Source organism: Sarcophilus harrisii, chromosome 4 (assembly GCF_902635505.1).
Source record: "Sarcophilus harrisii chromosome 4, mSarHar1.11, whole genome shotgun sequence".
In the NCBI taxonomy this organism is placed as follows: Eukaryota; Metazoa; Chordata; class Mammalia; order Dasyuromorphia; family Dasyuridae; genus Sarcophilus; species Sarcophilus harrisii.
In genome coordinates this window covers 376,413,789-376,440,589 of record NC_045429.1, presented here as the reverse complement: position 1 = coordinate 376,440,589, position 26,801 = coordinate 376,413,789, and the positions used below count along the sequence as shown (strand labels likewise).

Sequence of the window (26,801 nt, the reverse complement as noted above, 5' to 3'; positions counted from 1 at the left end):
AGAACGCTGGAGAAAAGTTTTACAGCCAGTATTTTTTTTATAAAGGCTTTATTTCAAAAATATATAGAGAATTGGCTCAAATTTATAAGAATACAAGTCATTACTTAATTGATAAATAGTCAAAGAATATGAACAGACCAAATTTTCAGATGAAGAAATTAAAGCCATTTGTACTCATGTGAAAAAATGCTCTGAATCACTATTAATTTGAGGAGAGTTGACTCCTCAGATGCTTATACCTCAATTACATCTAAATTGATTCAAAAAAAGAAAATGATTTGTACATAGTAAATTTTTTTTGTTTTTTTAGATTTATCAGCTTCTATCTTAAAGGAAAAGTGAGGTTGGGGTATAATATTCCAAAAAGCAAAAGAACTGAGATTACAATAAAGAAAAACCCACACAGAAAAAGATGAGTATAATCCTTTAAGGAAAAAAAAATAGATATTTAAGGAAACAGAGATCTCTCATGTATTCCTGATGAAAAGGCTAAAACTAAACAGACAATTTTCATCAATCAAATTCAAGCCTCAAAATAAGCACAAAAATGTAAACAAAAAAATTCATAAGGCGTTCAATAAAGTGAAACTATTTACCTTTCAATGTGGAAAGATGATCATGCAACTTTAAGAATTATTTTCCATTATTGTGTTATTTATAAAGATTCTACATTTAAAAGGGGGATGGGAGTGAGTCGATTATGTTGGGATAATGTTAAAAAAAAAATATATATATATATATATATATATATATATATATATATATATATATATATATATATATATATATATAAAAAAGAAGGATGCTGTTAGAGAATAGGAAAAGGTGAACAAGAATGGGGAAAATTATCACTTATAAAATACAATGGAGGAAGAAATAAAAAAAAACTATATTAATGGAGTACCTCAGCTTTCTCCTTTAAGAGTTAGAGAGATATTACCATAAAATAAATAAGAAGGAAGTCAAGAGGATGAAGAAGTTCTAAGGAAATTTAGATATGACAGTTCCCTGAAGAAAACTAAATATGTTTTTCTCAGTTGTACAAGGCATCTTCACAAAAATTGAAAAGAATTAGGCATAGAAACCCTAATTAAACATCAAAATGAAAATCCTAAAAATCAAAGGAGAGATAAAAAAAAAGCAAAAAAAAAAATTAATGTACTAAATAAAACTGGAAATTGGTTTAATAAAATAATCATTAGATAATTTGACATAAAAAAATAAAATTAATGATGACAAATGCAGAAGCAGAATACAAACTGCTTGAGCCAAAGAGATCACCAACAGCAGGCCTTTGAGACAGAATATCAGTGACAACATCGGGGAGATCTCAACTCACAGACAATATAGTGATCAGACAACTGATCAGAAAGAGATTACAGGGGGTCTTTTGCTGGCAGAATGCAAGCCTTTATTGCTTTGTCCATCACCATCGTAGCCCCAGGGCTAAAAAGAGCAATTGTGGCTGTAGAGGAATGGGGATCCTAATCATATTTCCAGAATAGAGTGGAGTACTTGTAGTGGTTCATGGATCAGAAGACAGACCAGGAGAGCTGTGACCATATTTCTTTTTGGAGAATATCACCTTGGAAGAGCTGAAAACTTACAGATCTCCAGAATTAGCTCTGAAATTGGAACATTAAAAAAAAAAAAAAAGCTGAAACAATTTGTAGTGACCATAATATAAAGTTAAAAGTCAAGATATAGGCTTGAAAAATGAGCAAAGAATCTAACAATAGAAAATTTTGGTAAAAGGGAAGATAAAAATGCAAACTCAGAAGAGACAATGAAATCAAAGCAGCTACATGTGAAATCTCACAGAAAGAATGTGAATTGTAGGAAGTACCAACACAGTTCAGTAATGAGACCCAATACCTCTGACACAAAGGCAGCAAAGAGTCTTGTGACCCCAATGTGGAGGTTAGCTGTTAGGTTCCCTACCTCAAGCACAAGAAACTTGGAATAGTGCCTCCTTGGATCTTGGAGAAAAGCCACACTCTTAAAGTCATGAAATGGGTTAGAAAAAGAAAACAGTAGCAACAATAATGACAAAGCAAAACAAATCTCACCATAAAAAATTATTGTGCTGACAGAGAAGATTAAAACACAAACACAGAAGTGAACAACAATGTCAAAACAGTTACAAGCAAAATGAGAATTGGTTTTACACACACCCTCCCCCAAGGGAAAAAAAAAGACTCATGGAAGAGCTCAAAATTAATTTTAAAAATAAAATAAGGGAGACAAGAGAAAAAAATGGTAAAAGAAATGAGAATGATGCAAAAGAATCATGTCAGGAGAGATGATTGCTTGACAAAGAAAAAACCAAAAAAAAAAAAATGGAAAAAAATATATACAAAATTCCCTGAAGAAAATGACTCCTTAAAAATAGAACTGGCTAAATGTAAAAGGAAGTACAGAAATCCACTGAAGAAAAAAAATTTCTTAAAAACTAGAATTAGGGGGCAGCAAGGTGGCAGAATACTGAACCTGTAGTCAGGAGGATCTCAGTTCAAATTTGATCTCAGTTATTTGACACTTATTAAGTATGTGATCCTGGTAAGTAATTTAATCCTGATTGCCTTGAAGAACAAAACAAAAAAAGTAAATAAAAACTAGAATTGGGCAAGTGGAAGCTAATGACTCCATGAGACATCAAGAATCAAAGAAAATGTGAAATACCTCATTGGAAAACAACTGATCTAGAAAATAAATCTAGGAAAGATGATGTCAGAATTATTGGAAATCCATGATTTAAAAAAGAGCCTAAACATCATATTTCAATAATTGGTTAATTAAAACTTCCTTGATATCCTAAACCCAGAGGGTAAAATAGAAATAGAAAGAATCCACTGATCAACTCTGGAAAAGATGCCAAAATAAAAATTTCCACCAATATTATATTTAAATTTCACAACTTGCAGATCAAAAAAAAAATTACTGCAAACTTCTGAAAGATGCAATTCAATTATCAGAAGAAAAAAAATGAAAAAGGAAATCAAAGGTATGCTTGGAAAAGGAAAGCAAAAATTTGTCTAAAGAAAACAACCCCTTAATGAGGAGAATTAATCAAACTGGGGAGGGGGAAGATATACAAAGCTAACTGAAGAAAATCACACTTTGAAAAGTAGAACAGAGCAAATGGAAGCTAGTGACTGGATCATTCAAACAAACCAAAAAGCGTGAAAAAAATGTAAGAAACTGTGATGCAGGATGGAAGGGAGGGCAAAAACACTAGGGGAAGAGCAAAAAGATAGAAGATAAGATAGTGGATGGAGTGCGTTTTAAAAAAACACTAAAAAAGAACAGGGTAGAAAGAGAGAATAAAAGTATATACAGAGGAGAAAATAGGATGGAAAGAAATACAGAGTGGGTAATCATAATTGTGAATGTGAATGGGATCAAATCTCCCATAAAACGGAAGTGAATAGTAAAGTGGAAAAGACCAGAACTTTAAAAAAAATTTGATTTCCAAAGACAAGCCTCAAGAGAAACAAAAGAAGCAAATAAAAGAAGGTAAATAGAAAAAACAGTGTATTTAATATGGTTAAATTATTTATATATGTAAATGAGAAGATGGTACTTGGTACTCTTAAGAACTTTATGACTATTAGGTACTTGAAAGACTACACATATAGAGAGTATGAGAAAACTAATGGAATGGTTTTTTAAAGGATCTGTGTGTGAAATAGAAGAATTTATCAAGAGAAATGAGAAGGAAGAGGCACAATAGGATATATTATCTCAAACAAAAGAGGCACCAGAGAAAGAGCTTTGAAGGTGATGAGTAATATTAGAGCTGACAGACATTGCTTGAAATTTACTCTCATTAGTATTGGCTCAAAGAGGAAATAATGTACAGAGGGAATAACATAGACTCTCACATGGATATAGAAGTCTATCTTGCCCTCCATGGAAGTAGAATTCAAGACAAAAAAAAAAGCGAGAAGCTGTTAGAAAGGAGGACAAATTGGGGAAGTCATCAGACAAAAGCAAAACACTTTTGAAAAGAGATAAAATTAAAGAAGAGAGAGAAAAAGATAAGGGTGGGGCAGAGGTAGGGGGGCATAGGATAGAAGAAAACACATAGTAATCAGCAATGTGAATGTGAATGGGATGAACTCACCCTTCAAACAGAAATAGATAACAGAGTGGATTAAAAAGTAGAATCTGACAATATATTATTTACCTGAATATTACACACCTGAAGCAGAGACACACACAAAAGCTGGAATCTATTTTGCTCCAGCTGATAAAAAACAAACAAAAGACCTAGTGGTGGCAATCATGACCTCAGAGGAAACAAAAGCAAAAATTGATAAGCATGGAAATGACATTTTGTTAAGAGGTAGCACAGACAATGAAGTAATATCAATACTAAATATATATGTACCAAATATTATATCATACAAATTCTTAAGGAAAAGTTAAATGAGTTTAAAAAAACAAAAAAAAGAAAGTAGCAGAACTATACTAATGGGAGACCTCAAATTCCCCTCTCTAGAGGAAATAAAAAAAAAATTTGAGGAGATGAATAAATTTTTTGGAAAAAAAAATGCAGTAGACCATTAGGAAAAAAAAAAAAAAAAAAAAAAAAAAACAGGAATAGAACGGGAATAGAAAGGATTATAAAATTTTCCCCCCTCAGTACCTGCTGCATGTTGCACATGGCACCTACAAAAAAAAAAAAGCCTCACCATATATGAGGGCTCTGAAATGAATGTTTACACATTTTCCTCTGTATAGTGAACATGAATGTAACTTTCTCAGTGATAGGCTGTTGGAATCCTAGTGTCAACTCAACTTGAAACAAGGTGAAAACTCAAGGGTGATGTCAGAATCCTGGTGCTAATTCAATAGAATTGATATAGTGCTTATTGCTTCACACCTTAGAGCAAATCCTTACAAGGTGATAAGTTGCTAATACTGATGGAAACAATGCTTTAGAGAGCTCATGAGTATCTAAGTACTCAATGGAGTTCACACATTTAGGAGAGTTCAGGGTTTAGAAAGAAACACCAAATTCGCACCTCCTTTAGGGCCAGGGAGCACTCTGGGAGATAACCCAGAATCCTTCTCCCTCCAGAAGGCAGAGTTAGCCTTTGGGAGATCATATATAACAGGAAGCTCTTAGAACTTGGAGGTAGTTACTGGAGAGAGGTTTCTTGGGAGAGTTTTTCTTGGGAGCTCAAGAGAGTTTTACTTGGAGTTGGAGAGAGCTCTTGGAACCCACAAGCCTTATCTTCAAGGCAAGAGAGATTTCATTGTATCTTCCAACTTGGTGCTGGCTGGAGGCTGAAGAAAGCAGAGGCAGAAGCCTTGGCTTCTTTGTCCTTGGACAAAGTTTCAAAATCTCTTGGAGCCAGGCAGAGAGATAGGCCTGAGCTAACCGGGCTATATTGAAGGACACAATAAAAGATCTAAACTTTTATCACCTGGCTGTGTTTTGGGAAAAGAAACTCCCAACAATAGGCCATTAAATTTGTTCATTTTTTTTTTTTTTAAATTCTGGAGAATCCCCCAACTTTGATTTGCACGCAAACTTGATTTCTTTTTCTTTACTTCAGTCTTGGTCTGCTGGTTCAGTTTCCAGTTTGGATTGAAAGAAGAGGTTTATATCACACCTAATATTTAACGAAATGATAGCAATTTCACAGAAAGGATATTCAATACAAATTGATTATTGGATTAGTTGGGCACTTTTCCTCTTATATCTGCACTGGCCAGTGTTGTATTTGGTCAGAAAAGTGTGTTGACTTTAACTCTGTGAAATGTCTATCAACATATCAACTCCAGGAGTTCCAACTCCATGGACTAGGCTTTTATGACTTAGGATGCTGAGAAAGTCAGAACTTTAGTTTCTAGAAAGAAGTAAATACATCTTGAGAATGATTTCATTTAATTTCTTGATTTAAAAATAAAACATAGCCTATAAGAGGTATCTTCTAGTTTTTGTCTGTATTGCTCTAAGCATACCAAGTAATGGCAACCTGTGGTATGTGTGTACCATTTTAGCTACATTAATTTTCAGTATGAAGTATGTTACAATTTCATCATATTCCCTATTCTTTCCAGTGACTAGCTTGTGTACCATATTCCCACTATCTCCTGTACTACCCAATGGAAAGAAAGAAGTCAGAACCTTATAATAGCACTTAAAAAAAAATTTGTGAGTCTTGGTGTATAGCATTTCTTTTCCTACTCTTTGTTCTATCATATATTTTTCACCAAGTTACTGTTTATATATCCTGTTCTCAACTATCTTCCAAGTTGATAGAACAAGGTTATTTAAATATAATTTTGGGATTCTATGATCCTATCTTGCCATTTAATGTTAAATATGCTCATAGATGAGCAATTTGAAAGGCTCAACTTGCTGCCTGGGGTAGGTCTCAGATGTACAACCCAATTTTAAATTAACTGTTGAAAAACTGTCACATGTGATATTTTCAATAGTAAAAGTTTTGGGGAAAGATATATTTCATTAGCAACTCCCAAGAACCTATTAAATTTCTCAATTGACTTTGGCAGAGGACCAGGCTTTTTGCAAGATAGCATATATATGACTGGGCACAATGTGGAGTGGAAAATTGCTCTGGAGAGTAGTTAAGAAGGGTATGCAGCAGCTGCATTTCAAAGTTAAATAATCTCTTTTGCAAGGGGGATTATTCAAAAAATATGAAAAGACTGTTGCTTGTAGAAATCTGTTTCTAAAAAAAGATTAACCAGGAAAACATCCTTCCTTTTGCTGCTCCTGAAAAAAAAGACAACTTAAAATAAATAAAATGTCATCCAACTTCCTCCCCAATACACACACCAGTAAAAGAAAAAAAAATTCTAAGAACAAAGGTGCATCTGGGCTGAGACAAGTTTGAACCCAATATGAATGGAATGCCCTAGTAATAAATTCTTCTTCTGTGAGAGCTACATAATGGAAATGCTGACAGAACTTTAACTGCAATAAAAATTTCAGGAATTTCAATAGGTTTAGAATGCAGAGTAGGTTAATGATAAGAAAACCTAAAAGGCTATTAAAAAAATTAGTAAAAAGTACAAATCAAAATCACTGGACCAATACCATATAATGATGTCTGATTGTTGTGTGCCATTGGTGCTTGATCCATGAAGAAGTTCATGTGTCCCATTTGATTGCCTCCAGAAACTGGTCAACCTGAGGAGCAAAACAAGAAGAAAATGATCAAGGTAGACATCTGAGCAAACACATGCTGTTTGTATAAAGCAGTGTCGTTTTTAGAACTAAATCCCTTACCTGATTTGGCATATCAATTGATTGTACACTTCAGCCTCTTCTTACGTAAACTCACTGCAGTGCCAGGACTTAATAATTTACTTTGATAAAGTTTCCCTCAGCTGCTTTAGGAGAATATTCTATGACTTTAGTTAGTGAACTTGCATACTCTTGCTATCTGATATAATCACATATTAATATTTGATAATACAAGGAAGAATATAGAATGTATACATTGATGCAATCATTGAAAATCAACACTTTAAAGTTAAGACATTCAAGAAAAATTCTCAATTTTTGAAAGTATCCAATGGTAATTCTTAGACCAGTTGATTTGTATTCAAATTAAGTAAGATTCCCAAAACTTGAGAAGGAATAACTTTAACTAAATTAAATCGACAGAAAATCATAAAGCTAAATTTTATTTAATAGTTTTTTTACTGCCAAAGCAAGGTGTAGTTGAAATTACAAAAAAGGCTTTGTAATTAGAAAATCTCGATTTAAGTGCGAATACAAATGAGAAAGATGATCCTTGCCTTCAAAGAGCTTCTAATGGGAAAATATATACAAAAAGAAACTGACAAGGGGTTGGGGAAAATTGTTAGATAGAATTAAAATCAAGTAGAACTGTTGTTAGGAAATGGAGAGTTGCTTGGAAAGTTCAGACCTCAACCCTTAAGAAAGAAATTGGGAGAAGTTTAGCATTCATTCTAATGCCCAGTCTTCTTATTAGAGAGGAGAGGTAACTGAGGGAGTGGAAAAGATGCTGTGCATAAAAAATTGTGTAAAGATGGAGTGCAGATCTGAAGTCAGGATGATGACACTTACTACCTGTGTAAATCAAAATGTCTGTCTCAGTTTCCTCATTTGTAAAATGAGGGTAATATATAAATAATAGCATTTGATTCCCATAGTTGTTATGAGGATCAAATTACACATTTATAAAAACACTTAGGTATTTTTCCTTTCCCCTTTGTTTTAAAGATGAAAAAATCAAAACCCACAAAGGTGAATTAGATAACATGGCTTTAAGTTGCAGAACAAAGATTATATCTCTGCTCTTCTTTTTTTTTTCCTAGCCAAGTTCTTCCACTGTATCATTATTCATTTTTAAATATATATAACTAATATTTGTGGGGATCAGAAAACAGAATATAATACACAATAAAACGAAATGACTTTTCTTTCAGGTAAGAATAATATTGATAATTTACTATTAAAATAAAACACATATATGGCTCTGTATCACAAAATGCATTATTTAATTGAGTTTCCTTTTTTTTTTTACTAGCACTAAGATTTTAAATTCTGCATGTATGTGTGTGTATATATTTACACATATACATACATACATATATTAACAAAGAAAGAGAGAGGCAGAGACAGACAGAAAGAAACAGACACACACACACACACACACACAGAGTGAGAAAGAGAGAGAGAGAGAGAGAGAGAGAGAGAGAGAGAGAGAGAGAGAGAGAAAGAGAAACAATCAAAAGGGACTACTCTTGTGATTTCATTTATAATGTTAACTTGTAGATGAAGAAATTTCTAATGCAAAAATGGACCTTCTCTACAATTTATAGTTCTAAAGAGTTTGTTAGAGGAGTAAGAAGTTAAATGACTTGCTAAGGGTCATATGCTCAGTATATGTCATTGAAGGGTTGGCATATGTAATTGAATTCAGGTCTTTGAGACTCTGAGATAATCTCTCTATTCACGCTATTTCACATAATATTGCTCTCTCTTTTCCTCTCTTTTTCTTACTACATGTGTGTATCAGCATATATAAAAGCTAGCTGGTACAATGGATAGAGTGCTAGGTCTGGGGTCAGAAATACACTTTTTCTGAGTTCCAGTCCAATCTCAAATATATATTAATTGTGTGATTGTGGGCTTAACCTGGTTTTCCTATCTGTAAAATGACCTGCACAAGGAAAAGCAAACCATTCTACCTCAAATACTATTATGAAGATTTAGATACAACTGAAATGATGAAAAACAACACATCTATTTTCCCAAGAAAGTTTTATATGACTCCAGGTGTATCAGATATAAAATATGTATGCAAATAAAACATTTATTTATTTTTTAATTTAATTTTTTATTATAGCTTTTTATTTACAAGATATATGCATGGTAATTTTTCAGCATTGTCAGTTGCAAAACATTTTGTCCCAATTTTTCCCCTCCTTCCCCTCACTCCCTTCCCCAGATGGCAGATAGACCAATACATGTTAAATATGTTAAAGTATATGTTAAATACAATATATGCATACATGTCCATACAGTTATTTTGTTGAACAAAAAGAATCAGACTTTGAAATAGTGTACAATTAGCCTGTGAAGGAAATCAAAAATGCAGGCAGACAAAAATAGAGGGATTGGGAATTCTGTGTAGTGGTTCACTCTCATTTCCCTGAGTTCTTTCTCTGGGTATAGCTGGTTCAATTCATTACTGTTCTATTGGAGCTGATTTGTTTCATCTCATTGTTGAAGAGGGCCACATCCATCAGAATTGATCATCATATAGTGTTCAAATAAAACATTTATTGATAATAAATCATAATTTTTTAATATCTACATTTTATTATGAGAATCTACATGGGGTTGTGAACCATAGTTTAAGAAATTAGAGAAGTATCAGAATTGGAAACTCTGAGTGTTACCTGAGACACTGAAAGTTGAGTCACATAACCAGTGTGTTTCAGATGTAAGACTTGAATACAGATCTAGCTCTCTGAGTTTTGATCTTTATCTACTATACAAATTGCCTCTCTCTCTCTCTCTCTTTTTCTCTCTATATGTCTTTCATTATATATATAAAGCATCTGCATATCTATGTGTGTACACACACACACATACACACCTGTACATATAAATGAGTTATATATATATATGTATATATATATATAATATCTGTATATATACACAAATTTATAAGCATAAACATATATAAAATGTGCACATCTATCTCTCTTGCTTACAAATTTCTTTCCTTATAACAAGAATCAATTTGTTTGAAGAATAAAATGACTTGAGTCTTGGAAATCCATATTTGTTGATTTAGCAAAGCACAGAACATTATTTATTCTAGAAAGGTCACCTCTTTTTTTTTTTCTGTGTAGTTGGTAAGATAGATTAATTAAGAAGAGCATTATTTTTTTAAGAGTACGCAAATAAAAATGACTGTGAATATTCTATTTCCTAGTTTATGGTTTGTTGCATGGTATTTGTGGAAAATATATTTCTTAATTATCTTATTTTGTAAAGACTTTACTGTTTTCTAAGAATCAATATAAAAAGCCTTTGGGGAGTAAATTATTTAAGGACTATTTTTCAAAAAGTGAAATCTGCCACCTCACTCATTGGAGTATTGAAGAAACTTTTCCCATAATATCTTGCTTTGGGATTTCATATTATATGATAATTATTCACTTATTTGATTTTATGAAATAATAGTTCATTAAATGCACAAAAATTCTACAATTGATCAGTTGTTTTTTTCTGCTTCAATTTGTGGTTAAAATTTCTAGCTGGTATTTTAGAACATGCAGTCTTTTAGTTGGAAAGGATTTGAGTCTAAGTTATCATTCAATGTAGGAGTGAACCCTACAATTTCCCTCCTTGGTAGTCATTAAAAAAAAAATCCCAATGCACGTACACCTGCTTTCTTTCTTCCCTCCCTCCTGTTTTCCTTCATTTCCTTTCTTCCTCTCTTCTTCCCATAATCTTCCCTCCAATTTTTTTTCCTTCCTTCCCTCCATTTCTTCCCTTTTTCCTTCCTTCCTTTTTTTACTTCTTTCCTTCTTTTTTCCTTCCTTCCTTCTCTTTGTGTCCTTCCTTCCTTCTTTTTTGTCCTTCCTTCCTTCCTTCCTTTTTTCCTTCCTTCCTTCTCTTTTTCTATCTTCCTTCCTACCCTTCCCTTCCTCCCTCCCTCCCTTCCTTCTTTCCTTCCTTCCTTCCTTCCTTTTCTTCCTTCCTTCCTTCCTTCCTTCCTTCCTTCCTTCCTTCCTTCCTTCCTTCCTTCCTTTCCTTTCTTCCTTCCTTCCTTCCTTCCTTCCTTCCTTCCTTCCTTCCTTCCTTCCTTCCTTCCTTTATATATTAAGTAAATCACTTTTGGTTACTCAGTGACTTCATTTATAAAATGAGAAAGAAAAATTGAACTTTTAGGTGTTTTTCCAGTGCTAAATCCTACAATTCCTTAAAACTTTCTTTTAAATAAGTGCCTTCCTTTATATAGTGTATATATCTCTCAATCCTTATGTAATCAAACTTTAATATAAAAATCCCTACTTATTGAAATATTGCTTTTTTATGGTTCTAAGTAATTTCATGTGCTTGTGCTTTGAGTATCTAATTAGCCTTGAGCAGATTTAAGTTACCATATGTCTACTTCAAGTATTTCATCTTCTTCTGTGGTAAAATGACTATTCGTGACTTTAGACAATGACACCAGATTTCTGGCAATCTAGGTAGTAAGTAGGTGGGAACAAACAATCACAGTCTATTACTCTAAGAAGTGTGCTTTTAGACATACAAGTGAAGAAATAACACCTTGTGCCAATGGATTACATTTTGAAACAATATTTACATTTAATTAGCTAGAAAGTAGAAGCAGACCACAGGTACCATTATAAAGTAATAAAAACAGCTACGACCCAAGTTTATATGAGCAAACAGTGTTTGTTAAATAGAGAAAAAAGTGACAAGATTTTCAAGAACTGGGTAAACTTTAGCATAATGGTGTTTCTATTTCAATGTATTCTTGCTACTTTTTATGTTACTTTATGTTTTATCCCACTTTATGCTTTTTATGTTTTATTTCCTGTATATACCCTAGCTCAGTGAGCTGTGGTCCATTGTAACATGGAACTAAAATGAAAAAAAAAAGTCAACAGTGACTACATCTGACTGATTGTAGATGAAACACTCACAGTCTGATGTTCCCCACTTCTTTATTAGGTCAATTCAATTCAGTAAACAGGTATTAAACAAAATTTATATGCTAGGTTCTGGCAGAAAATACAGTCTTTGACATAAAAGATTTTCTATTCTATTAAGAAAATAATATGTACACATAAGTATATTAAAAATATAAAATACTATGACATTCATTCAATGGAAGTCCTAACAACAGAGAACTCAACAAAAGATGTTTATAGCAAGGATGTATAAAAAACAAATTAAAAAACTTAAAAATATATACTTTTTATCTTAAAATCTTTTTTTTAATGTAACATATAATTAATTTGATACAAACTATATTTTGTTCAGCTTTATCTGTAGACACCAAAATTAGGCATGATGCATTGATTTCAGGTCAGTAATATTCTATTTCTTGCCATTTAAAATATTGCCAAGTCTTTGTAGCAAAGCTATTAGGGTCCTTATTATCTCATGCTGGATGGATATATTAAATCCTTCTTTCGAAAGTAAAATAAAGCTATTTCTTCTGTCTTTCTTTAGGCATTGTGTTTGCAAATGGGAATGCCATAGTAATGTAGTTCTAATTGGCAAGTTAATATTTCCTTGTTTTAATGACCATCAGTTCTGTCACTATGGTTATTTAAATCAATGGCTTTGTCAGCCTTTCAATTTTAAAATGATGCCTTTTGGTTTAATAATTGAATTAAAGTAAGAATGGTAACTAGTATTGTTTTACCTTGCATGTTCTATATTACAAAATTCTGTCCAGCATTTCCAAGAAGTTTTTTTGCCACCTTAGGACCTATAGCTACTTTCATTGCTTAAAAAAAAGAGAAAAACTCATTTGCCTTCTTCTTGCTAATTTGGAGTAATATACCAACTTCAATAACAAGATATTCCCTAGCCCTTTTATAAAATTAGCTCAGTAATATAATTGATAGAGACTTGGTGCTTAGAATAACTGAATTAAAATTCTGTCTGTGATATGTACTAGTTAGGTGATTTAGTAAAAGTCATTTTTAGTTTCAATTCCTTCATCTGTAACATGGGAACAATAAGACCATCTATCCTATGGGGTTGTTGTGAGGATCAAATGAAACAGTACATGTAAAGTTCTTTGCAACCCATAAAGTGTCATATAATGTTTGCTGCTATTACCGTTGTTGCTATCTAATATGTGAATATTTTGTGTTAAAAAGAAAGCCTTATTCACGTCTTAAAAAAAAAAAAAAAACACAACATAACTTTCATCAGTAGTCAAGACCCTGCTGGCTTAGCATTCCAGGAAAATCTATCCCAGTTATTAGCAATCATTTAAATTGTGCTTCAGGTTTGATTAGGGTTAACTGTCATCTGTAACAGAATGACAAGAGCCTAGCACAGTTAATCAAATTTCACTACTGCTGGTGGAAGCCATTATTGAATAAATCTTCTTTATGATGATGGTAGACCATTATGGTTACCTCCCCCTCATTTTAGTTTTAAAGATCTCACAATGAATAGCCAATGAATTTCTTGTCTTTTTGGCTACTTGGAAGCAAATTGACCAGCATTACACGACTATTTAGTCATGCTATGTTTTAAGCATAGTATTTGGGCATGTTAAACATTTAACAATTGGTTTTCCTCAAACATAACACTTTCATTTTTAATCTGCATTGTTAATATTTTTGCTACTACTTTCTTAAAAATAGACAATTACCAAAACAATAAATTAAATAATGTCCTGTTTTGTAGCAGGATCATTGCTCACAATGAAAATTTAATAATTGGCTTCTGAACTGTTCTAACCTGATGCCAGTACATCTCTGCTTATATACCTTATTCTCTTGTAAATCTTAAGTCCCATCTTCATGGAACATGCCTGAGACCAGAAGTTGTTAAATTTGGTCCAATTGCCAGTTTGCTTGCTGACTACTTTGAGCACTTGATCACTGACCAAACTATTTTTACATTTCTATCTACTACCTTCTGTGGGTCGAGAATTTTTGCTATAATTCAAACTGCCTTTACACTAACCTGTTTGACTTCCTCCCTGCTTGAACCACATCCTGGATTACTTTTCAGGTTAAAACACACACACACACCACACACACACACACACACACACACACACACACACACTCTAAGGAAACAAACTGTACTTTGTGCAGGTCAGCTTGACAACTGACAATTGAAACAGTATTTATTATTTTCCTAATTGTATCTTTTTAATGCTAGAATCAATTCTGAGGTCACTTTGATATGCTAAATTGAATTCTTACTGGGAAAAATAGAAAAAAACATATTTGATAACTGGAATTCCGAATGAGCTAAAGAATAAACATTTGAGTCAATGAAGTAGAAGTTACAAGTGGTTGTACCTGAATGAAGTCACATCACAAAGACCTATTTCAGAAAGGAATAAGGAAGTCAACAATGAAGATATTATTTTATGAAATCCAAGCATGCAAAACAAACTTCCTCATGACTAGTCCTGTCAGAGAAAAATAAAAATCATTGTGAACATTAGGAAAAGATGGTGATAATTGGAATTTTGAAGTACTATATAACTCTGGGCATAAATTCAGGATAAACCCAGAGTTTTCTTAATTCCAGTGACCTGTGAGTTATATTATAAGACAGTCATTCTTAACAAAACTTCATAATTTTAGCTTTTTTGTTGTTGTTCAATCATTTCAATCATGAGCAGTTCTTCATCATCTCATTTGGGATTTTCTTGGCAAAAATAGTAGTTTGTCATTTCCTTCTCTAGCTCATTTTACAAGTGAGGAAACTAAGGCAAATGGAATTTCTTTCTCATGACAAAGGGTGCACACACACACACACACACACACACACACACAAGCAAGGGACAGTCCCTTTTTATTCCCTAATGGGGGTTCTCCTCCCCAATCCCCTGGGTCCTTTCCCCATTGTCTGAGATTTCTAAAGTACAGTTTCTAAAAATATGAGGTAAGAAAGCCAGTGGCAAGATACTACTACACACCTGTCAGATTGGCTAAGATGACAGGAAAAAATAATGATGATTGTTGGAGGGGATGCAGGAAAACTGGGACATTGATGCATTGTTGGTGGAGTTGTGAACGAATCCAACCATTCTGGAGAGTAGTTTGGAACTATGCTCAAAAAGTTATCAAACTGTGCATACCCTTTGATCCAGCAGTGTTACTACTGGGCTTATATCCCAAAGAGATCATAAAGAAGGGAAAGAGACCTGTATGTGCACGAATGTTTGTGGCAGCCCTCTTTGTAGTGGCTAGAAACTGGAAACTGAGTGGATGCCCATCAATTGGAGAATGGCTGAATAAATTGTGGTATATGAATATTATGGAATATTATTGTTCTGTAAGAAATGACCAACAGGATGATTTCAGAAAGGCCTAGAGAGACTTACATGAACTGATGCTGAGTGAAATGAGCAGGACCAGGAGATCATTATATACTTCAACAACAATACTATATGATGACCAGTTCTGATGGACCTGGCCATCCTCAGCAATGAGATCAACCAAATCAGTTCCAATGGAGCAGTAATGAACTGAACCAGCTACGCCCAGAGAAAGAACTCTGGGAGATGACTAAAAACCATTACATTGAATTCCCAATCCCTATATTTATGCACACCTGCATTTTTGATTTCCTTCACAAGCTAATTGTACAATATTTCAGAGTCTGATTCTTTTTGTACAGCAAAATAACAGTTTGGTCATGTATACTTATTGTGTATCTAATTTGTATTTTAATGTATTTAACATCTACAGGTCATCCTGCCATCTAGGGGAGAGGGTGGGGGGTAAGAGGTGAAAAATTGGAACAAGAGGTTTGGCAATTGTTAATGCTGTAAAGTTACCCATACATATAACCTGTAAATAAAAGGCTATTAAATTAAAAAAAGAAAAGAAAGAAAGAAAGCCAGTGGCTATCAAATGCTTAATGGGACAGGGTGTTTCCCCCTCAATCCAGTTCCTTCCCCCAAGGAACTTCCATTCTAAAAGTGGAAGATAACAGTGAGAATCTAGGAGCAAAGAACAAAAAATTCTTTTCAAATCTCAAAAATTCAGATTATAAAACCTAATCCCTGCCCCTAAAGAATTTACATTCTTACATTCTTACAACCTCCACCCCTTGATTATTCTTTGATGTCCTTGTGGTTTTCAACTTTCTAATTTGTTTCATTTCTCCAATTTAATTTTCATAACTGTAGAAACCTAATAAATGCTGATCCATTACGACATCACAAACTGGATTACCTATTGTTAAATTTTAAGTTTGAGCATTTATTCTTCAGAATCCAGAAAATCTATAAATCAGGGCTTGATTTACTATTTAGTTGATTATCTTGACTTAAGAGAATGATGAAGAGAATGTTAGTAATGCAGTTTAAATTTAAAAGAGCAGATGATGTGTATGTGTCCAGATTGCTGATTGATAAACACACTCTTGGGATGGGAGTATAATAAAGTATTTCTCCTCTTAAAACATAGCCAGATGCATAGCTATTTGAAAAAAGGAACAATGATGAACCAAGAAACTGAACTAAGAAAGCAACTTCCTTTTCCCAACAGAATACTATTATTTCAACTCACAAGTGAGTTAGCAACTTGGAATCATTTTTCAATCATGTCCAATTCTTTTGACCCCATTTGGGATTTTCTCATCAAAGATAATGGACTTCTTTCTTCAGCTTATTCCACAGATGAGGAAATTGTGACCCATCCAGGATCACACAGCTAGCAACTGAGTCTAGAGTTGAACTCAGAAAACGAGTCTTTCTAAATTCAGGACCAATGCTATACTCACTGTGCTTTCTATCTCTGCCCTCCTCACCCTATCCCCACCTTTGCCCCTACCAAAAAAAAAAGTTATTTGATTTTTAAAAAATGGACAGCACATCCAGGGACCCTCACATCTTCCACAGAGCTGATAAGTGGACATCACTCTAGTTTTGTCTCCAAACCACAGGAGGCAGCAAGAAGCAGACAATATAAATTGTAGTGAAACAATGACAGTACAATAGAGATTAGGGATTTTTTTTGCTTTTTCAAAAAGGCCACAAAGATGTCTCCAAGTCTTCTCCCAAGCACATCTTCTCCCTGAGGCAATTGGCTTCCTCCTCCCTCAACACAGCAACAACAAACATATATTTCTTCTCCTCTAGATCCTCACTGACGGCACTCTCTTAACTGGTGGGCAGTCCCAGAATAGGATCAGTTCTCTTCAGCATTCTTCTTTGTTTAGGATAGAGTGGCAGCCTAGGAACACCTCTATCCTTGTTGTCCCAATTTCTCCCTTCATTTGTGTGAAGCTGTGTCAGTTTTGTTGTCCTCCTTTAGTTCTTGATATCTTTTCTTATAGCTGACACGGGCATTTCAGGTTTGACCAAGACTTTCTCTGTAATTTTTTTTTTGAGACATTTTAGTCAACTAATAAACATACATATTTATTTATGAGTTTATGCACTTGTTAATTTCTCCACTAGAGGGCAAGGATTGTTTCACTTTCAGATTTTATTAACAGTCTCTCAATCAAGAATTTATCAGATGCTTATGATATGTCAAGAATCATTCTATATACTAAAATTACAAAGAATAACAAAAACAAAATGATGCCTGCCCTAAAGGAGATGATATATTAATAGGAGACCAACTATATATGTAATTAGGTATGTACAAAAAATATACAATTTAAATAAATGATTACCTCAGAGAGAAGTTACTGAGTGTGGGGCAACTCCCAGAAATGTTTCTTACTGATGCTATAATTTGAACTGAGTTAAAGGAAATCAGAATGCAGGAGTCAGGAGGAATTTCATTCTAGGCATGGTATATGCACACACACACATATAAACAAATACACACACACACACACACACACACACACACATATATGACTTAAAAGAGACTAAGAACCCCTACATTAAGGTAACTGCTGTCTTTTGCAAAGAATTTTTTTTGGTCATTAATATAAAGACAGATATCATCCTATGTTCAGCTGAATTTGTCAATACAAGTTGATTTGAGTATTAAACTTATGATATGTTTACTTGGCATATTTTTTGATGCTCATTTGACCCAGCTGCCAAAAATTTTTATTTTGCTTCTGGAAGTTGGTGGCTCTGGCATAAAATTTCCCATAAGAGAGTCAAGTCAGGAGAAATATTAGAAGAAAAACACACTCTAATAGTGCTCTATAAATATAAATTTTATTTATATTATCATTGATGTCATAAAGATAGCTTTTACATAAGAATCAACAAATCAATAATCTTTACAAAAAAGAATCTTTTGTTTTCTGCCCCTAGTTTTCCACTTTATCTTTTTCTTCTAGAATGGAAGTTCTTTGGGGACAGGAATTGAGTGGGAAACATCCTTCCCTGTTAAGCATTTGATAGCCTCAGGCTTTCTTACGTCATATTTTTAGAACTGTGCTTTAAAAACCCCAGCCAATGGGAAAAGGAGACAGGAGGTTGAGGAAGGGATTCCCTCTTAAGGAATAAAAAGGAACTGCCCCTTGCTTGTGTGTGTCTCTCTCAAACCACATTTTGTGTGTCAGAGAGTATGTACATCCTTTTTCATGAGAAAGAAATAAATTCTTTTTGCTTTTTGTAAGACAAATTTCTGATTGATTAATTGAAGGGAAAGGGGGGAGGGGACAGTCCCTTACCACATATTCTCATAGCTGTACATTCCCAGAATATTTTTTGATGGTAAATTGGGGTATCTTTTGTCTCAATTCTTACCTACTAGGTTGCCTCAGACAAACTGAGGGAAGCCTTGAAAGACCTCAATTTTGTAAAACCAAGATCATTCATTGTATTCTAGGTCATTTGAGGTCAAAGAAACTAAAGAGACCCTGAGGTTCTTTCTCTCCCAGACAGATTCTTTTTTTTTTTTTTTTTTTTGAGAAGAGAAACTAGGCCATCATTTGCTTTATTTTTTACCTAGCCTTAACAGCTAAATGAAAATAAAACTAGACTTACTCATGTAATTTTTGAACTTATGTAATTTTTTTCTCTTTAACTAACTAGTATTGATGAGGTTTAGGTTTTGGGGTTCCATTCTGTCAGGGAACCAAATGATGAGGTCTAGATTTAGGGAACTAAAATGAGATTAGGGTTTCTGGTGGTCAGGGAGTTAAATGATAAAGTCTAGTGGCAGGTTCAGGGTTCAGGGAACCAAATGTAGAGGTTTGGCTCCCCTATGCCCCATTGGGATTTGGCATAAGGATTGGAAGTTTTGGGGTACCCCCTTCTGGTGGTGCAGGAATTCTCTGTAAAGGAATTTACAAATCTGAAAACCTAGATTGATAAAAGGGGTTTATTATAGGGATTGGAAAGTAAGGTTAGAAATGCCAATAGAGGCATAGAGTTTCTTTAAGGAAATAGGTGAGGATAAAGAGAGGATAGCACTGGAAAAGAATATTATCCAGTGGGCAAATGCCTCCTTGGTAGAGCAAGCATGGAATAGCTGTTATGTCTAGAACCTTCTGCAAAGAGAGGATTTTAAATTGGTTCTTTTGTAATAGGAGTTTTGGCTATGAGCTGGTTTTCAGCTTAAGCTGAATTTTAACAGAATTGAATGAGTTTCTTTAATTGAATAGAGTTGGAATTCTTTTGCTCAGGACTGAAAAAACCCAACCTAGATAAACCATTTAATCTGATTCTTTGGGGCAATCTTCTCACTGAGGCAGAGCTGAGGGAGATTTTCTCCTTCAAGGAGTTTTAGAGTTTCAAGGTCCCTTCTTCAGTATTGCTAATTTATATAGAATTTTGGAGAGCAAAAAAACAATAAAATGTTATTGTTATTGTTCCAACATTCTCAGCTAACTTTTATGAAAACTCATTTAGAACTTCAGGATTAGTTGACTCCTCATTCTTCCTTCCTAAAATTATCTTATCATAATTTGTATATTAAGTACAAAATGGATATTCTGTCTGTCCATAAGTAAATATATGTGTGTATGTCTATGTGTGCATATGTGTGTGTAAATACAAAGTGAATAATGTTCTTGGTAATTTTTTATTCTCACAGTATTTTCTTGACTTGTATATGAATTGTATTTAAATGAGGCAGAGCTAAAAAAAATTCCTAAGTCACACTCTGTCTTCCAGAGCCATCATAGTCCAGTGGCAAGAGAAAAGTCAAACTGTTGTGGAGACAACAGCATGTACACAGAAAATTATGTTCAAACTACAGGAAGAAGAAATGGATTAATAATTCCCTTAGTGTATGGGAACTTCTGGGAAAAATAATCCTTCCATTTCTTTATTTTGGCATCTTCTCTGCAATTGGTAGTATTAGAGTAGACCAATGAAAATTAAGTTACTTAACCAGGGCAAACTAGACAGTCTGTTTCATGAATACCACATGTGAGAATTGGATGGCGATTTAGTTTTCACAAAATAATGAAAAATTGAATTGGAGAAATGAAACCTAAGAAATGGGAGATTGCGACTCACAAGGAAATCAACGAATGTAATCAGGGGTGGAGATTTTAGATTTGAAAAGGAACCTTATGGATTTCTCTTTCTTTTGACTCCTTCAAGTGTTATCTTCCTTCAAAAGAATCTGGAGTTGGTGATTTTAGATTTGGAAAGGAAATCTGAACCTGGCCTACTTCCCCTTCTCAGATTAACTTCCCCTATAAGCATATAAACTCCTTGAGGCCAGTGATGGTTTATGTATGGAGGGGTAGAAATTCACATTTTGCACCTTCTTTAACACCTAATAAATGGGGAATCAGGGGAGGGACTTGTGTTCCAGGACAGGAAATAAAACACTGCCCTTGAGGTTTCAGAAACATGTCTACCAATCTAGGCAACCATTCGTGCAATACTGTAAAATAAAATCTTTCCAGCATTCATCAGTCAGTCACTGGAGTTCTTGGTAAGATATTTTGTTTCTTCCATGTGTATATTTGATATGTCTATACTATACCATACTTCATGTACGAAACATACCCAATTAATACCATACAAGCAACTGCCAGCATTCAAGATTAAAAAGTTATTTACCTCCAATTTTATTCTTTACTAATTAATTATTAGTATTAATTAATCAATTAACTACAGTTATATGAATCTGGAATAATAGATTGAGCATTAGGCAAATGATGTTTACCATGGAATATCAAGGGGATTTCCCCATATTGCTCTTAATTCTTCATATTTCTTAACGCATAAAGTTAAATGATATTATATGTTATAATTTCTTTAGTCATTCACTAGTCATTTGACATTCACTTTGGAGGGTTGTTTGGTTCTTTTTTTTTTTTTTTTTTTTTTGGTACCACTAAAAGTGCTGTTACAAATATTTTGGTATACATAAGACTTTCTTTCTGGTGGTATGACCAGAACCTGGTATTCTGATCTAATGTTTTTGCCATGGTGAATGTAAAGTTAAAGGTGAGTAGAGAAGAGTAGAGACTGTTTAAATTAGTTAATTTTTATCATCTTTTATCTTTTATTATAAGAAAACTTTTTAAAATTTATGTATTATGGTCCACTGATATATCATTATCCTCCTGCCTCAAGACTGAATCACTGGACTGGTTAGAGCTAATTTTAGTACAGAACATATAGGAAGCAGCATAAATTTTGACAATTTAAATGTGCTTTCCTAGCATATACTTTCAATTATGTGTGATTTTTCTTCTTTATCACAAACTTTGAGAGAAATTGGTCACTTTTTCTTGAGTTTACTATCATTTCCTCTTCATAAATCAGTTCTTTCTTATCTTGGTTTGCATATTTTTGAAGAAGAAACTAATAATTTATTATCAAGCAATTATTAGTAGCTTGCTTTTGACAAGAGTTCCATAAGATGATTAGACAAAATCAACCATAACTACCATATGATTATTTGCATTCTGATTATGCTTGCTTCTCAAATTAATCAATTTTTTCTTCTTTCTGTTCAGGTTCAAGTCTGTCATATTGCAAAAAAAATATTACTTCACTCTCTCGTTCCATTTATAATTACTCAGATGCTATCTACCTCCCTTGATTCCAAAACTTTCTTATGTGATAGCATTGTATCTTATAAAAAATATTATTTCACACACTATAACTTTCTTTACTGTTTTTTTTTTTGAGTAACATATAAATTTCTGAAGTCATATTGAAGTTATTCTCAACATCACATTTCAGTAACATCAGTGCTATTAACAAGATTTACAATTGCCTTCTTGCTTTAGGATTTCCATTTCCATCACTTATACTTTCTACTTTGGAGTAAGAATAGGTAAGAGCATGAATGTTAATATTAGCTGGTTTCTTAGAATTTTTTATTACTCTTAACTTCCATTGTTTTTCTTCCTATGTTGTAGTTGCAATCTATGACATCTAGTTTGATGGATGTTCCAAGACACTGTGCTTCTTATTTGTTTTATTTTTTAAAATTAGGTTTGCATGTTAATTCATGGGGTATAGTACTATATAATATTCCACACCAACAACTATCAAGTGCCTTTCAGTGGGATTGAGTTGATAGTAGTAGAGTAAATAGAGCATTGCTTTGGGGGCTACAAAACTTGCAGAAAAATATGGATTTTATGATTTACTAGTAATGTCAGTCAGGATTAAAAAAGACTTGGCAACTGTCACAGTGAAGAACAGAAATACTCAGAATTTAATATTCCCAAACACAAAAAATAAAAACATAACCAAGAATAAGTGATTTTTGTAAAGAGAATATAATCTTGGAGAAGAGGGAATGGACTTGAAATAATATAGAGGATTCCCAAGCAATCTTGTTGTAAGTCTAAAATTGAGAAGAACATTGAAATAGTATTTTAAGAGGCAAGAGAAACATGAGAGAAATTATGTATATTTGGTCAATTAGAAAGGACCATGTAACCATAAATTGTTTACATGGTAATAAAGGGAGTCTATTTCCACAATGCCACTGCTATTCAGTGATAGAAATTAAGACAAATACTAGTGGAGGATTATTGTTTTGTTTTTATTGGTTTAGGTGAAAAATGAAATATGAGAAAAAGAAGACTGAACTAAAGAAGAAAGGAAAAAGAAAGGGAAGGTACTCATTTCTCCAGGGATGAGAGGCAAAAATGGAGGAAGAATCCATAAGAAAAGAACTCATAAAACTCATTTCCAAAAGAGCTAAACAAGGTCAAGTTGAATTCACACACATATATTCTAACTAGTTAAGCTAAAAAGGGAGGGTACATATTTGATCTTGATAAGTTCAAGTCCCTGCTCCCTCCCCTTAAGCCAAACAAGTATATACAGGGGTACTTAAAGAGCTAATGAATTTGTTAACTGAATCATTATCTGTAGCCTTGAATAATCATGGGGAAATAAAATGGTACCAAAATTGTATATTTAGAATAGTATCTCTAGGATAAAAGTGAGTTTAACAATGGAAAGGACCAGAAGGGAGAAATGGGATAGAAACCAAAGGATAGGATTGAATATATGAAATGGGGGGGGGGGGGGAAGGGGAAGGAAAGAGAACTAAGAGAGGTTCTACCTGAAACCATCCTTCCTCTCTTTTTGGATTAAGTCAACAAACATTAATTAGTTACTAAATTTCAGTAAGCACCAAAAGAAAAAAAAAAAAACCTGCTTCTGTAAATAGTTGTGAACAGAATACACTCTCATGAGCAGGTAATGAGAAGTCAGCCAGAAATTTAATGGAAACAGGAAAGAGGATTGCCAGAAATACCAGTATCCTTAACTAAAAATAGCCATCTCCAGCTATCCTGATGTCTATTTTGCACTGAACTCAGATGGTTCAATGATGCAAATTGTGTCCCCTTTGACTTTTTTGGGGAAATAATGGAGGTGAACACTGAGAAACTCTCCTCTGGGAGAGGCCCACCCTCAGGGAATCAAGATAAGTGGTCTCATTCAGTTGGAAATCTTGGCCAGGGACTGGTTGTATTATTCTCTTGAGTTAAAGATTAGGCTGGAGCTACTCAGAGTAGCTTATTCTATCAGAGATCTAGGCTCTGGGCATTCCCCAGGAATTGAGGAAATCTCATTCAATTTTGAACAGGAATCAGAGACTCTGCTTCTGATGTGAATGTGATCCCTTTAAGATTCCTATTTTTCTGATTCCCAACCCCACCTAGTTAATGTAATTACCCTTTAACTCACAAATCTGTCTTGGAAATTCAGTCATTACAGACCAATAGATTGGCATCTGGCAGTCATAGAACTATAGCACTGTGGAGGCCAGTAGTCTCAGGGCCATTGTTACATCATTCTCACCTCAAGCAGTCCAGACTCAGATTCATTTGGGACAAAGGGACAAAGGTTTCATCTTCTGGAGCTGCTTCAGACTGACAAGGGGCATATAACTGGTCTTACTATGGGATCCAGACTGAGAGGGGAGACAAGTTACTTGGAGGTAGCTTCTGGTGCTGAATATCAGAATTAAGTCTCAGGCAATTTCAGGTTGATCAAGTTGTTGGAATTTCAAGAGTTGGAGTCTGGAAGAAGCAACTCTCACAAATATATTGAAATTCGTACGCAGGAAAAGCCACCTCCACTGACAGACACTTGTTTTCCTTTCCCATTCCTATCTAGACTACTTAATCAATCACCAATCAATTCAACCAGCTGAAGGCAGTCACCAACCTTTCTTCTTAACCCTATAGCTGTATTCTAAGATCCTCCAAACTTTATCATATGCTTTGTCTCTGTGCCCTGCCTACCCCTTTTGCACTAAAGGACCCTAATTCTTGACATCTGCCTTCCTGACCTCTTAGGACTTTAAGGCCATTTCAAACTCCCTTCAGCAAAACTTTGTTTTATATACTTTTCCAATTAGAATGTGTGCTCCTAAAAAATAGGGACTATTCCAGTTTCTTTTCTTTTCTTTTTTTTTTTTTTTTTTAGCACTTAACCTATAGTGAGTCCTTAATTATGTCATTCATAAATAAAATGAAAAAAGACAAAAAAAATTGAAAATTCAAGGACTAAGTATATGCAAAAGAAAAAGTATAAACAAAAGTGGAGTTAATATAGGAGTAAATAGGGACAGTATCCAGGAACCCCACCAAGAGGAAGGCTGGGGGGAAAAATGAGGCTTTTACAAATGCCTCGTCCAAACAGCTTTTCCTAAGATAAATATAAAAGAATGTTTTCTCAAAATTCTTTTTTTGTTTCCTCAAAGAAGTAGGTGTAAGAGTAGAACATTGTACCCTTCAGTGAGTTATGATCTCTCCCAGCAAAAATCCTAGACCCTTATAAGGGAATGCTTTTTTTTTTCTTTTTTAAAAATAGCTTTTTATTAACAGAACATATGCATGGGTAATTTTCAACATTGTTCCTTGCAATAACTTCTGTTCCAACTTTTCCCTACTCTCCCCCTTTCTTTCTCCCCCTTCCCTTTATCCACCCCCTCCCCTAGATGGCAGGCAGTCTCATATATGTTAAACGTGTTAATGGATATCTTAAATACAATATATGTGTACACATCCATACAGTTCTCTTGTTGCACAAGAAAAATCAGATTCAGAAAGATAAAAATAACCTGGGAAGAAAAACAAAAATGCAAGCAGTCCACATTCATTTCCCAATGTTCTTTCTCTGGGTGTAGCTGGTTTTGTCCATCACTGATCCATTGGAACTGAATTGGATCTTCTCATTGTCGAAGATATCCACTTCCATCAGAATATATCTTCATATAGTATTGTTGTTGAAGTGTATAATGATTTCCTGGTTCTCACTTCACTTAGCATCAATTCTTGTAAGTTGTTCCAAGCCTCTCTCTATTCATCCTGCTGGTCTTTTCTTACAGAACGATAATATTCCATAACATTCATATACCACAGTTTACCCAACCATTCTCCAATTAATGGACATCTATTCAATTTCCAGTTTCTAGCCACTACAAAAAGGGCTACTACAAACATTTTGGCACATACAAGTAAGGGAATGCTTTTACCCAATTAGTACAGGCATTAACAAAATGGAAAGCAGTTTGAAGCCCCTGCAAAGGTGCACATGTGCAGGCCCATTTAATAATCCTTTCAGAATTTACTTGCCTGGGAGCAATATGGGGGAATGCAGGAGTCAGGAGTTGGGGAATTAAATGTGTTATGGTCAGGGGCAAGCAGGCAGCTAATCTGTAAGCTTGTTTCCTTTCACCTGAAGTGAATTCCCCTTCCTTTAGGAAACAACAGAAACCTTTTTAGGTCCATGGATAGTTAGCAATAATTGTTTTCTCTGCATACTTAATGGGGAATTGTTTGGCTATCAAAAATCCCCTTTCTTTTCCATATATCCCCCATGATCATGCAAAACATGAAAAACACATTTAAAGTCAATATAGATCTTTAAAAAGTAACTAAGGGGTCTAGGATAGGGTTCCAGAAACCCCAAGGACCTAGTCCCACCTTTCATCAATATACAGTGTAAAAGGCTCTATGTAGATTTAGGATTTAGATTTAGATTTCAGGGAACTAAAAAAACCTAAGACTGTCTGCTTCCTCTTCCAATGAGCAAAAGGAAAAGTAGGAGTGGCCCCAAATACTTAGGCAAAGTGAGCCTTTAAATAAAGAAACTCTAGTCCCAGGAAGCAAAAGAGTTAAAGATTTTATACCAGCAACCAGAGAATCACCCAAGGCTGGGCTGCAAATCAAAATATCATCT

General features: G+C 34.0%; 1 long non-coding RNA gene across 1 annotated transcript; it reads right to left on the bottom strand.

Annotated features, from left to right (window-relative positions):
• Nucleotides 1-5,671: 5,671 nt before the first annotated feature.
• On the bottom strand, nt 5,672-24,377 carry LOC116423722. The gene is made up of 3 exons (XR_004234227.1): nt 24,300-24,377; nt 7,079-7,171; nt 5,672-6,754 (listed from the first exon to the last, which is right to left on the bottom strand). It is a non-coding gene; the product is annotated as an uncharacterized LOC116423722 (long non-coding RNA).
• Nucleotides 24,378-26,801: the final 2,424 nt, after the last annotated feature.